This window comes from Oryctolagus cuniculus, chromosome 6, assembly GCF_051225735.1.
Source record: "Oryctolagus cuniculus isolate XC-2025 breed Fujian yellow rabbit chromosome 6, ASM5122573v1, whole genome shotgun sequence".
Classification (NCBI taxonomy): Eukaryota; Metazoa; Chordata; class Mammalia; order Lagomorpha; family Leporidae; genus Oryctolagus; species Oryctolagus cuniculus.
In genome coordinates this window covers 165,562,600-165,576,821 of record NC_142872.1, presented here as the reverse complement: position 1 = coordinate 165,576,821, position 14,222 = coordinate 165,562,600, and the positions used below count along the sequence as shown (strand labels likewise).

The window sequence follows — 14,222 nt, the reverse complement described above, 5'->3', positions numbered from 1 at the left end:
TATCACAGCTTGGGACGCCTGAATCCCATAATCAGAGCATTGGTTTGAGTCCTGGCTACTCCACTTCTTGTCGAGCTTCCAGCTAATGCACCCTGGGAGGCACCAGGTGATGGCTCAAGTGCTAAAGTCCCTGCCATCCATGTGGGCAACCTGGGTGGAGTCCAGGCTCCTGGCTTCAGTCTAGACTATCCCTTGCTGTTGACGGCATTTGGGGAGTGAAGCAGCAGATGGAAGATCTCCTTCCCTCTCTTGCACCCACCTCCTCCTGCCACCTGTCATCCCACTGGTGTCACCACCTTGTTTGTATTCCTCACCATCCCAGGGGTTCAGTAGCGGCAGTGCCTGCCCCCAGGGGCCTCGTGAGGATGGCGGTGGTGCTGTGTCCCAGTGACAGCCCCACACGGGCCGTTGCCTCCTTTGTAAATCCTAACGCCTTCCCAGCACCGTGCCCCTGAGTGGGCTTTGGCTTTCTGGAGATGCACATGGAATTGTTATTTTCTAAAGGAATATTAATGCTTTATTCCATTCTGTATTTACACTCTTTGTTGATGGTTATGAGAACATTGTTGTAGGCGCGGATGATAATTAGCCAGTTTCCAATGTCTGAATCCCTGAGAATTCCATCACTTGGTATTGCCGTTCTCCTGGGGGCCATTTGGGTTTGAATTTGGGCCCTGTTGCACCCTCCAGGTGGGTCTCTGCACAGGCTCCCGCCTCTCCCACCTTTGGGGCCCCAGCTGCAGTCCCAGCAGGCAGCAGGAGCCCTCAGAACCAGGCCTGCTCCGTATACAGGTGCCCGATTCCTGCCGAAGGGACACTGACACCACGAGAGCTGGAGAGAGCAGACGGGGGCTGCAGTGGTGTTGCTGCCACCAAGCCCCAGAGGAGGCAGAGTTCCAGGGGTGAGATGTGGCTGAGGCAGGTGCACACCCCTGAGGCAGAGGGAGGATCTGGGGTGAGCCGGGGCCCTGGCAGCCTGTGCCAGAGAAGAGAAGCAGCCTGGCATGGGGTGTGATAGAGTCTGAGGTGCAGTGAGTTCTCAAGCTGTGGCGATGGCAGCAGTCACGAGTCTTGTGCAGTCGGCTCCAGTGTGCAGTGCCACGGGGCCAGTCCGAGCCTGTGGGACCTGCCACGTGCACCCCACGGGATGGCTGAACCTCAGCTTCCTTTTCTGTGGGTTTGGTCTGTGATGGCTGCCACTGTGCCACGGGGTCCGTGAGTGGGTGCCTGCCTCGTGGGAGCCCCGCCTTTGGGGCCATGTGGAGTGCAGGCGCAGTAGCCAGGTCTGCCGAGTCGGGGGCCCGGGCCCTGTCCAGGCGCATGGTGCACTGCCCTGCTGCCGGCTCACGCACATGCCAAGGACCCTCACCGCAAGTTGGCACGGCGTTGTGCCAGAGCAGACCGGTGTCCTGACATGGAAAAGTTTCTGTCGATGAAGGCAGATGTGGCACGGGAGTCCCACAGGTTCGGCCCCATTGAGCAGGAGCCGCTCGGCACAGGGACCTCGGTGAGCGTGGAGGTGAGCGGGGCCGCGTGCTCCCCGTCTTTCCGCGTGTTCTCAGTTCCCTTTGCGTCTGCCTTCCCCATGGGATCCGTTGCCAGCTGTTCTATAAAAAACTGCTTCAGGATTTGACCGTTGCCTCCTGATCAGCTTGAGGAGGGAACCTGCTAGAATCTTTGTCTTTTTCAAAGATTTATTTATTTCTTTGAAAAAGTTACACAGAGAGAGAGAAACAGACAGCAGAGAGTGAGCTTCCATCCTCTGTTCATTCCCCGTGTGGGTACAACAGCTAGCTCTGGGCCAATCCAAAGCCAGGAGCCAAGAGCTTCATACACGTCCCCCACCTGAGTACCAGCGGCCCGAGCGCTCAGGGCATCCTCCACTGCTTCCCAGGCTTATCATCAGGGAACCGGTTCATAAGTGGAGCAGCCAGGACTGGAATTGGTGTCCTAATGGGATGCAGCACTGCAGGCGGAGGCTTTACCAGCTATGCTATGATGCCAGCCCTCACAGCGTCTTAAATCCGATGTCAGAGGCACTTTCAAGGCTCACTCTTGCGTTCTTTCTTTAGGGACACACTAGAAAAACCTGCCTGAGAGGATCCAAATCTCCCTCTCTCACCTTGGCTCTCTGGGTCCCAGTAGGCACCCTGGCTTGCGTCCTCTGTCTGCTGGCAGCTGAGGACACCTGGCCACCTCCGCCGCTCTGTCCTTCGGAACTTTTGACCCTGATGCTGGGCTTTGGCTCTGAGCCGTGTCCCAGGTGTCACTTGCAATGGGAGAGGAGGCCGTGTGGATCTCTGTCCCCTCTGCTCAGCTGCCTGGCCATACCCTGGGCTGCTCCATGGAAGGAAGTGCCGTATGCCCCCATGTAGACCTGATGCTGGCTGGCCGTGGCATTGCCTGGATCTCTGTGCAGGTAAAGCCCCTTTCAAGGGTCAGTCTTGGAGGGAGATGGAAACGAGTGAGCTACTCGTGTGTCCACTGCTGGCACCCAGTAGGTACCTCTTCTTCCTCCTCCTCCTCCTCCGGGGTCCTTTGTTCTGCTCCCTCTCTTGAGTTCCTCTCTTACTGTTTTTTATTTTAAATATTTGTGCTTCTTTTCAACTATTTTTATTATATATTTGAGATTACATATTTTAAAGGTATATATTATTTATTTGAAAGGCAGACTTACAGAGAGAGGGATCTTCCATCCACGGATTCGCTCCCCAGAAGGACAGAGTGGCTGGGGCTGGCCAAAGCCAGGAGCCTGGAACTCCATCCAGCTTTCCCACGTGGGTGGCAGGGGCCCAAGTACTCGGGCCATCTTGCGCTGCCTTCTCAGGCACATTAGCAGGGCACTAGATCTGAAGTGGAGCAGCCAGCACTTGAAGTGGTGCTCACATTGCAGGCTGCGCTTGTCTCACGGCACCACAGTGCCAGTCCCCGTGACTTCCTGTTTTCTGATGGTCATTCCCCTGTGGCTCCAGCGGCCTTCTGTTTGGCCATCTGGGCAACAGAGAAGAGGCAAACAGGATCCTTGATGTCTAGCCCCAGCTGCCCCAGTAGCTTTGTCCTCGTCCACTCCCCTGGCTTGTCTCCCTGCTCACCTATACTGGGCTCTGGGCCAGCGATGCTCCCTTCGCAGTGGCCCCGTGTGGACCGTGGTGTTGTTGCCTGCCCTCTGCACGCATGAGCTGGTGGAGCTGCTCGCTGGACGAGACCTTGTGGAGCAGCAGGCCACTCTGGCCCCGTGGGCACCCCTGACCTGAGTTTTTTGGGGGCAGCTGCACTCACTCGTGCTGGGCTCTCAAGCTGTTGGACAAGATACACAGTGTGTGAATGTGGCGGGGGAGCTCCCGGCTGTGGTACCCACACCCTGTCGCTGTGCCACAGGTGTGTCAGGTGGCCGTGTCTACCACACAGCTGCGGCTTTATCCCTCACAGGCTTAGCCAAGACTTTGTGCGAACCTAAGGCAGCCTGAGGTTTGGTTAATATGCCAGCTTTTCCTTTAAGGACGTCTGCACCCACGTCCGCCTGAGTCCCTGTCTGAGCCCCTGCAGCCCTGAGGATTCTCTGGCCATGGCACATCCCCAGCCTAGGGCAGCTGGGCCGACCCTGTGGGAAGCCAGAAAGCTGGCTCCCTGGGTCATATCCCAGAGAGACTGCAGAGCAGGGGGGCCGGACTCATGTCCCTTGTCATGGCTGCAGGGTGTGGCCCCTCCTGTCCAGACCTGGACAGAGGCTCAGAGGTCTGGGACTTCCCTAAAGACACAGCAAAGTCAGACCCAGTTAGAACTCAGGTTTCTCAGACTTTGAAGAAAAGCAGAAAACTGGTAAAGGATTTGATGGTACAGGTCCCTCTACCTCTGCAAGAAGCCTTGTAGACTTCCTTATCTGTCTATCATCTCTTTTGCCTGTCATTCAGTCTGTTTATCATTTACCTATCATCTGTGTGTCATCTGTATATCAACTGTCATCTACCCATCTACCTGCCTGTCATCTGTCTGTCTGTCTAGCTTCTATCTATTTGGTAAGTGCGCACACACACACACACACAGAAATACAGAGAACTCTGGTCTGTTGGTTCACTCCCCAGATACTGGCAGCAGCCAGGCCTAGTCTGGTCTGAAGCCAGGATCCGGGAACTCAACCCAGGACTCCTACACAGCCCAAAGCTTGCATTGGCAGGAAGCTCGAACTGGCAGCTGGAGCCAGGTATCCAACCCAGGCACTGTCATTTGGGACACGGGTATCTTAACCTTCAGGCCCTGTGCCTGCCCCTACATTTGCATTTGAATCTTAGTACAGACATCCCAGAATATTCAGGGAGATCACTGGAGCACACCCCCCTACCCACCCAAATCCCCACAAATCTGGAGAAACGTTGGCTGTTTCTGGTGCTGGCCAGGGCTGCGCTGTGCCTGGGGGTAGAGGGCAGGTGTGGAAGGCGGGAGTGGGAGCAGGGTGGCGCGACTCCTGAAGCCGATGCTTGCGGCAGCTCCTTCCCCAGCATAGCGCCCTGCACTCAGCTAGCGCGGGAACCGAGTAGGAGAGAGCTGTGGCACGCAGCCTTCGTGGGGAGCTGTTGATGAGCACGGCACAGTCAGTGAGAACACACAAGGTACCTGGCACCGTGTACATCAAAACGTCTTCCCGTGATCCTCGCCGCCATCACTTCCTTCAACAGCCCCAGTTTTTAACAACAGCTTTACTTTCTCTAGTTTTGTTTTCTTTGCCACGACACTCAATAACTGGGTTTTGGTGCAATGTTTCCATCCCGTGTGCAGCGTGGATCGGGCAGACCAGGGCCTCCAGTGTATCTGACACCCGGAGCCATTTTCCTGTCTTTGTGCTGAGAGCAAGTCCCTCTCTCGAAGCTGTTTGGAATTCACTATCCAGAGTTGTTAACTGCAGCCACCCTGCCAGGCAGTGGAACCCCCTCCTCCCCTCTAACTGCCACTGTGCCTGTGGCCGCTCTTGCCCCTCCCCCTCCCCAGGCCTTGGCAGCTTCTGCTTCTCTCTGTGCCTGTCGGCGGGCTTGCTCAGACCCCACATGCCGGCACGCTCATGCCACGTTCCCCTGCCCCTCGCCTGTTTCCCCTGATCTGCTCCGCAGGCGCACCTGCGTCTCCTCCTGCCTAAGGCTGAGTGTCCGAAGGTGCCTGTGACCGCTGCCCTCGCCCAGCTGATGGACACCAGGCTCGATTCTCTGCCTTGGCTGATGGGAGGAGTACAGGTGCGTCTTCCACGGACCCGTTTCGTTCCCTGTGGGTAAATGCTCGCGGTGGGGTTTCCGGTCCCCTAGCAGTTCCGTCGTTAATGTTCTGGGACATCTTCACGCCGTTTTGCTCTGTGATGGCGTGCACAGGCTCGGGCTCCCATCCGTCCGTCTCCTCACCAGCGTCTGTCACCTTTTGTCTTTTTGATGAGAGCCATTCTGCATGGGGTGACTTGATAACCCACTGTGGTTTTGGTTTGCGGTATCTCACATCTGTATTGAGATGCCACAAACCATACGGTTGTACCCATTTGCGGCACTGGGAAGCCTGCTGAGAGGCAGGGGCCCTGCTGCTCCCTGCTTCTGCTAGACTGGTGACTGTGTGGATGGTGCGGGCCAGGCAGCCCTGGTGAGGTGAAAAAGCCACTCTGTCAGGAGTCCTGTGCGGGGGGATATTGGTCACACGTGACCTGTGATGTAGAAACCCGAGTCCTGCTGGGCCAACTGCGGAGGGGGCGGCCAGCGGCAGTGGCATTGAGGGTGAATGCATTGTATTAAGCACATTTTCTGTGCTGGGTAAAGAAGGGACTTCACGGTCCCAAAGTAAATGTTCGTCTAGAGCAGTGCAAGGTAAGGGGTTGTGCTCTGGCGAGGCAAGGAGCAGCTCCTGGGGCTGACACCACCAAGCATCCGTCTCTGGCCATTAGGAGCACTGCTTCACCCCCCCCCCCCAATGCAGAATAAATACATGTAAGTGTTACGTCAGCACTGGTTAGCATCCGGCGGCATCCTTCAGAGCCTCCAAGTTGGTTCATTACCACGTGCCCCCGTAGCAGGTGTGTGGAGCAAGCACCGTGCTGCAGCCACACAAAATAGCTGGAACTGGGTTCCTGGCCTCAGGGAGGAGGTCAGCCCAGAGTAGACTGACACTCAGTAAGGGCTTGGAAGACAGGGAGCTCAGGCCAGAAAGCAACCTGGGGGAGGCCATGTATGGCTGGGTCTTCAATGGGGAGTGGAGCCAGCCCTGTGCAGGGTAGGCTAGACCAGGACGGACGGGTCAGGGCCTCTGGCCTCTGGCCTCCGTGAACAGAAGTGGCGTAGGGTCCGGCTCTCTCACCAGCACTCTGGTGACTACGGTGGGTCATTGGCACCCTCAGGAGCTCCACCTGCCCTCTGTAGGGTGAGGCTAGGGAGCAGTGTCCGCAGAAGCACAAGCTGAGCCGCTGTGCACGCAGGCCACCTGTGCGTCAGGGATCGCCCTGCTGCCCCGCTCTCCCGTGGGTCTGGCTGGGCTGAGGTGGACGCAGGGCACACCATCATGCTTCTGTGAAGCCGTCTCTGCAGCCAGAGGCCACTACGGCCCCAGTGCCCACTCTGATCCCAGCGCCTGGCGTTCTCCACGCTCACACGGTCCGCACAGGAGGATCCGGATAACCTTCCGTTTAGAGTTGAGGGAATCAAGACCCAGGAAAACCAGCTGGCTCAGGATCAGAGGGGTTTGTGGTTGAGAGTCCAGGTTGTAGCACGTGCTTGTATCTCCTCGAGTTCAGTGGTCTCGTCGTGCCCAGAGAGGAGAGATGCACTGTCCACTGCCTGGCCCAGCCAGAGCTTGCAGCTGGGCAGCCTTGGCCCTGACAGGTCTCCCTGACCCTGACAGGGCTGCCTGGGCTGCCGCTGCTGGTGAGCCTGCTGGTTAACAGGAAGTGGTGTCCATCGGCGCAGCTGCCTGAGCTCAGGGGATGGAGCTGCCCTGTGGACCCTCTCAACATCACTCAGCTGCAGGCTCCAGGCTCCTGCGGGCCTGGCTGTGACTTCTCCGTCTCCCCCGTGTGCTTCCTGTGGCCTCGGACAAGCCACTTGATTTTCTGCAGCTTGCAGATGCACCCCCTCCTTGCTGCCGCGAGACTGGATGGGGTGACACGCGAGGGGCCGTGCGGCAGCAGACAGACCCTGGGGGTGGGGGTGCCCTCTCCCTGGTGTTGCTGGGACCCCTGGGGATGCTGTGATTGGGCCACTTAGGGCTTTGACTGACAGCCTATCGTTTCCCTTTCATTAGAAGTAATGGAATAGGACTTTTCTTCTTTTACCATCCTTGATTGATCCGTGAGGCCTTGGGCGTGACTCGGGTGCTGGTGCCGGTGCCATGTCCTTGTCTGCCTGAAGTCCGGTTCCCTCTCGGGAGGCTTCCTTTCACTGGGCATTGAGCTTCATTGTAAACTAGCGTAGGCAGGTATTCTGCAGAAGTAGAGCTCCACGTGATGTGCCTCATAAATTTAGACTGCGAGTCTCCTAACTATCAATTATCTCCCAATGAAAGTTCAATTTAATTATACGCGGATAGTCCTTTTAAATCCGACTCCTTGATTTGTATGTAAATGTCATCATTATGACTTCCCTAGTGAGGTGATCAGCTGCTCAAAGACTGAATCATACGATATGGTAGATATGGTATTTTAAAAACCACCGCTGTTTTTGTAGACTCTTCAAAAACTCCTGGCGCCTTTTTTTTTTCCTTAGTGCCACCCTTAACTGTTATTGTTACCTTGGCCATAACATTAAGCATGAAAATCGGTGCTTGATGATAGTAGTGATTTTATTTAACTCTGACCCGTCAAAGATGAACAGATTCAAACCTTCAAGATGGGCAGCACCAGGAGTAGCGAGTCTGGGGTCGGCACAGAGTCCAACCTTTGCGGCCAAGCCCTGCGGTCACTTCCCGGACTGGCAGGCCCTTTCGTCTCTTTATCTCCTCTTCGCGTGGCTGGCCACTCCGTCCGTATCCAGCCTCCTAATTACTTCTCACCAAGTTTTCTGAAGTGAGCTTGATCTGATGCCAACACCGAACCAGGGAGTTCTGCACGGGGCTAGGGACGCTAGGGCTGTGAGACAACACAGCTGTTGCAGGAGGCGGGTGTCTGGAGCCAGCTGATGTCATGGGATGAGCCACTTGAAGCACTGAGCTGTGATCTTGGCTTTGATGAGATCACGCCTCACCCCTTCAGCTGCCCTGCTGGGACCATCTCAGTGCTCAGCACCGTTCATAGGGTGGCCAGTGACCCCACCACCGCACGCCATGTGCAAGAGGAGTGTGCAGGAAGAGACACAGAGGACGGAGAAGGCCAGTGCGGCATGGAGCACTCCCCGGGTCGGCCGACTGCTGTGACAGGCCCAGCCTCACAGCCCCATGCCCTGTCGCTGGGAAGGCACCCCCATCCTTGTGTTCCTGAAAGAAGTCCTGCTGGGGCCCCGTTTTGTGGCGTAGCAGGGGATGTCACCGCCTCTGATGCCAGCATCCTGTATGGGTGGTGCTTCAAGTCCAATCTGCTCCACTTCCAATCCGGCAACCTGCTAATGTGACTGGGAAAGCAGCAGACGATGGCCCAGGTGCTTGGGCCCCTGCACCCCTGTGGGAGACCTGGATGAAGCTCCTGGCTCCTGACTTCAGTCTGGCCCAGCCCTAGTCTTTGCTGCCATTTGGGGAGTGAACCAATGGATACAAGATCTGTGTGTATGTGTGTGTGTGTGTGTGTGCATCTCCCTCTGTAACGCTGCCTTTCAAATAAATAAAAACAAATCTTTAATATTGAATAGTATTAATACTGTAATATTAAATAATATTAAAAAGAAGTCCTCCTTGGGCTGGCGCCATGGCTCACTTGATTAATCCTCTGCCTGCGGTGCCGGCATCCCATATGGGCGCCGGGTTCTAGTCCTGATTGCTCCTTTTCCAGTCCAGCTCTCTGCTGTTGCCCGGGAAGGCAGTGGAGGATGGCCCAAGTCCTTGGGCCCTGCACCCATATGGGAGACCAGGAGGAAGCACCTGGCTCCTGGCTTCAGATCGGTGCAGCGCCGGCCATGGCGGCCATTTGGGGGGTGAACCAATGGAAGGAAGACCTTTCTCTCTGTCTCTTTCTCTCACCGTCTAACTCTATCTGTCAAATAAATAAAATAAAAAAAGTCCTCCTATATCATGTGTGTGTGTATGTGTGTGTGTGTGTGTGTGTGTGTGTGTATAGTCGTAGGCAGGAGCCAGGGGCCAGACTTTCATCCCAGGTGAGCGTTCTCAGGTTGTGTTTTTGGAAGTCTGTCTTAGCTCCCTGTTGGAGGCCTGGACGTGCAGCAGGAAGACAAGGCTGCGGAGCCGCAGACACAGCCGGCCCTAGGGGCGCACGCTCTGGGGGAGGGGTGGCCCTGCAGCGAGAACCGGTGTGCAGTGCACCTTTTCAGAAGCACTTGGTGACTGACGAGGGCTGGATCTGCCGCACCTGACGGGCGTTCGATCTTGGGGCTAGGAAAGAGCTCAGCTGCAGAGAAAGCAAGCCTTGCCCGCAGAGCCCAGGCTGGAGGTGCGTGCCCTGTCGGAGGCTGCTTCCTCCAGGAGCCGGTCTCGGGCTCCCACGCTGTGGGTGTGCTGACCCCTGGCTGCTCCCTCTTCTCCGTGTCAGAATGCCCTGGCTCTGTGAACAATCAGAACCACCAGCAGAAACCGCTGAGGCAACAAGAGTTCTCACAGGACAGTTGGCATGGTGGGCAGAGCCCCGGGCATAGGCCGGTGCCGCCACCCCTCAGAAGGCTTCCTACGCATCACCGCCTCCAACACCGTCCCTGCAAAGGCCGCAGGTGCATGGCTGCCAGTCACGTGGGGGCTTGCTCAGCCTCCTTCCAGTGATTCCCATGGATTGTGCTGTGATTGGCCGGCATCATCAGCCACATTTTTAATTACTCTTTGGACACTTGTTAGTGTGGGTTGTGCACATACTCTCTGGTGTGTATGTGCGTGTGTTAAAGATTTGTTCATTTATCTGAAAGGTGGAGTTACAGATGGAAAGACAGAGACAGCTTCTCTCTGCTGATTTACTCCCCAAATGGTCACAATGGCTGCGACTTGGCCAGGCTAAAGCTAGGAGCCAGGAGCTTCTCCTGGGTCTCCCATGTGGGTGCAGGGGCCCAAGCACTTTGTCCCTCCAGGCACTGGATCAGAAGTGGAACTTCTGGGACTTAAACTGGCGCCCATATGGGATACCAGCACCACAGGTGGTGGTTTAACCTGCTGTACCACAGCGCTACCCTACCCAATAAGAGGCCTCAGCTGTGTGTACAGGCTGAACCCAGGTTGTGCGCAGTCACGACCCACGTTGCAGGGCTGGGGCTTCTCTAAGAGGCTGCAGCAGGCATGGTGAGGCCTGGCTTTCATTTAATTTCAAGGCTTTGCAGCTTCCTTGTTGTGAAAACTTGCTGGCCAGTTGAGACAGCGGTCTCCAAGTTGTCAAGGCGCTGGTCTCGAAGCCTGGGCTGGTGCGGCAGCTCGCGTTGCTGGCACTGACCAAGAGCGCGAGAGTCCCCTCACCCACGCCTCTCGGTGCAGGCCATGCAACTCCACAGGGACGCTCCACGAGAACAAAGACCTTGCCCCGGGTCAGCCCGGGCGGAGGTGCTGTTGGCATCCAGCCCCGTGGCTGGCTCAGAAGCCCTAGCTCTGCCCTCGGCACCACTGCTGCCTCGGTGCCCTCCGGGGGGACGAGGGGCCACTGCCGCAGGGGGTTGTCACCCTCACTGCTCTGGATTTCTCCGGCTTTCAGCACCCAAGTTCCCCACACAGCCAGCCCTCTCTTCCCCGGGAGCCCTCGTCAGCAAGCGGCTTCCTCTCTGGGCAGCCTGCTGCGGCCCAGTCTGTATGCTCATCTCTCTAGCCGCCACCATGTCCGGGGAGCCCTGCTGGCCACGGAAGTGACAGCCTCCAAGCACGATGGCTTCAGCCCTCCTGCCAGTTGTGTGGTCGGCTTTACGGCGAGTCCCCCGCGAAGGCAGCGGGGCCACGGGCACCCCCTTTGATCCAGTTGCCCTTGCCACAGCCATGTGTGGCTAGGCAGTCTCTTCCCGCAGTGCCTCACGCATGGAGACCTCCTCCTCGGGAGCCCTCGTGCGCCATAATTGCCCTTCCTGGAGGGGGGGAGGGGCAGGAGGCGTCGGCTTTGGAGACTGTGCTCCAGGTCCGTGTGGTTACAGGGCGGATCTGCTGGGCAGCGCCTCCTTTGGTTTGGGGCATGGTACTTGGCTGTTAGAGGCAGGCCGTATCCAGTGTGGATGACCCTGGGTGAATTTCTGCATTCCTTAGTTGCTCAGTTTTTTTAATTTTTTTTTAATTTTTTAATTTTTATTTTTTTGACAGGCAGAGTGGACAGTGAGAGAGATAGAGAGAAAGGTCTTCCTTTGCCGTTGGTTCACCCTCCAATGGCCGCCGCGGCCAGCGCGCTGCGGCTGGTTCACCACGCTGATCCAATGGCAGGAGCCAGGTACTTCTCCTGGTCTCCCATGGGGTGCAGGGCCCAAGCACTTGGGCCATCCTCCACTGCACTCCCTGGCCACAGCAGAGAGCTGGCCTGGAAGAGGGGCAACCGGGACAGAATCTGGCGCCCCGACCGGGACTAGAACCCGGTGTGCTGGCGCCGCTAGGCGGAGGCTTAGCCTAGTGAGCTGCGGTGCCGGCCAGTTGCTCAGTTTTGACACTTTAGGAAAGGGGATCCTGCCCCTGGGATGCCCACCAGCATTGCCCATCACAGGGCTGCGGGGGGACGGGGCGTGGAGGGCTGCTGTGCGTTTGTAGAGGGCAGCTGTGTGTCCCGAACTTGCACTGCACACAGTCTGAGCAAGAGACAGTCTCCTGTTGGACCTTCTGCCACACCACAGGAGAAGCAAGTTAAAACAGCACAGTAGGGCAGGGCTGAGCCTGGGCACGTGGCATGGTTCCGTGACATTGGCCCATGGCTTCTGCTGCACAGCTTGGGCTGCTGTGGGTCAGGGAGCAGTGTGCAGGACGTGGCAGGTGGCAGGTGCTCCTTGCCTTTCGCGTTCTGCCCTCTGCGGCTCCGGGGGCACACTTGGCTGTGGTGCTGTTGAGGGTGGAAGACGGCACGGCAGTGAGCGATCCTCACTCTTCTCACAGTGGTTCCGAAGACACCCCAGACAGCCACTCGAAGCAGCCACAGGGCCCACGGCCCCGGGAGTACTCGGGCGGCTGCCTGTGGCTGCCTCTCCGTCTGACGCTGTTTGCAGGCCCAGCTGCGAGGTGAAAGCTCTTAGTTCTTGGATACCCAGCCAGTGAGCTCCAAGTGGCCTTTTGGGCGAAGCTCAGCAGACCCTCCGACCGTCTCTCTGAAGAGTGTGCTCTTTGGCCTCGTTCTTCTTGGTGGTGGGAAACAAGAGGAGCTTGGCTGGGTGGGAGAACTCACGGGGTGGGGGGAGGGTGTGTGGAAAAATGGGTATTCTGGAAAAATGTTCAACCTCAGCTCATCCACACCCGCAAATTGAAGCATCCATGAGGCACTTTTTTATCTTTTACTAGCAAAGATGAAAAAGTTGGTCATTGCCAGTGCTGGTAAGGGGCCGGCGGGAAGGGAGAGGCCCATCCACACCACACCGGGGCCAGTGGACCTCAGAAAAGACCTGGAAATAGATGGGGAGACCATGGCCACACCTGACGCATGCTGCACCCAAGTCAGCAGGTCTGCCCTGGAAATAAACCCTCAGAGTCCTGTTGCCCAGGACATTTTATAATTGTCATTTTTTTGTAGTGGAAGTGATCTGAGTCCGAAAGGTCCAAAAGTAGGGAAATTGTTAAGGATGGTGATGGGTGCCGTGAGAACGGACATAGTGTATTAAGAGAATAAAACAAGGCTGAAAATTGTACCTGCGCTGTGGGTGTGTGGGTGTGAACAATGCATGCACCATGATTGACAAGTGTACATATCACGGCTTAACTTGTCAAAATTCAAACACTGAAGACAAAGACCGTGGGATCAGGTTGCTTACATTGCAGTGTAAGATTCTGTGTGTTTTTGCTTTCTTTTTCGTACTTTTCTCTGTTCTGACTTTCTACACTGAGCCATCAACCTTAGTAATTGAGAGAAAAAAAGTTAAGGTAATTAAAACAAAAAACAAGCAAAAAACATAAAAAACTGCCAGCACAGGTGCTGTTGTGTGTGCCCGGTGCTCCCCTGCAGGCTGTGGCGAGTGCTCGAGACGCCCTGTGTGCTCTGGGTGCTCCCCAAGCGGTCGTGGCTCCCCAGGCCTCTTCTTGGGGTCCCGGCACGAAGCACTGGGAACGCTCCCGCTGAGTGTCCTGGCGGTCACACGTGCTCCTCTTGTACGCCTCGCTGGAGGGACGCAGGCCTCTCAGGTGGAGCCAGATTAGAGAACCCACACGAAGGCATGCCCCTTCCTCCCTGTCTCCCTGTATCCACTGTGTAGTAAGCACCTACTGTGTGCCTGACTTTGTGCTAAGACACTGGGTTTCAGACATCGGTGAGACAAGGCCTCTGCCTACTTGCGCGTTATGATTTGGAGTTAGCAGAGGAGACAAAAGGTCCCTCGAGCAGGCAGACACATGGACTGCATTGTACAGGCCAGGGCCTGTGCTGGGAAGCCCGGGACACAGTGGGTGCTAACATAGGCCATGTCAGGGAGGGCTTGTGACTGGCTCGTTCACGTGTTCATCTTGCTAAGAGTCGAGTTACTGCAGCACCAGGCAGTATTCCAGGCCCGGGAAACTGAGACACACAACCAAGAGGGTCTCTGCCCTCAGGAGCCAAATGCCAGTGGAATTGAAGGGCAGGTTACAAGTTGAAAGATGTGTTTTCCGGTTCCTAATAAATGCTGTTGTGCCAGAAGCACGTTGAACGCTGCCATGGGGAGCAAAGTGAGGGGATGGAGAACACCCTGGGGACTCGCGTGGGCAGGTCCCAGCTGTCCAGTCCTGCAGTCCAGGGTGCAGGAGAAGAGGCGGCAAGGACTGAGGCCATGGCAGGGAGAGCTGGTACATTCCAGGGATGTTTGGTCAGGCGCTGAGGGGGCGAGACAGCCACCGAGGGGAAGCTGTGTGGAGATGACAGTGGCTCAGGAGACCAGAGGGGTCCACAGTGCAGGGAACTGGGTGAGAAGTCTGCTGTGGCAGCTGTGGGCATGCAGGGGGGCTGACCAGTCCCTCTGGCTGGAGGAGGACGTACACACTGGGGACATGAT

The 14,222-nt window shown here is 56.7% G+C and overlaps 1 protein-coding gene across 3 annotated transcripts in view; it reads left to right on the top strand.

The window, feature by feature from the left end:
• Positions 1-14,222, top strand: part of TRAPPC9 (trafficking protein particle complex subunit 9) — a 564,887-nt gene that overhangs the window by 435,985 nt on the left and 114,680 nt on the right. The window lies entirely within an intron of this gene.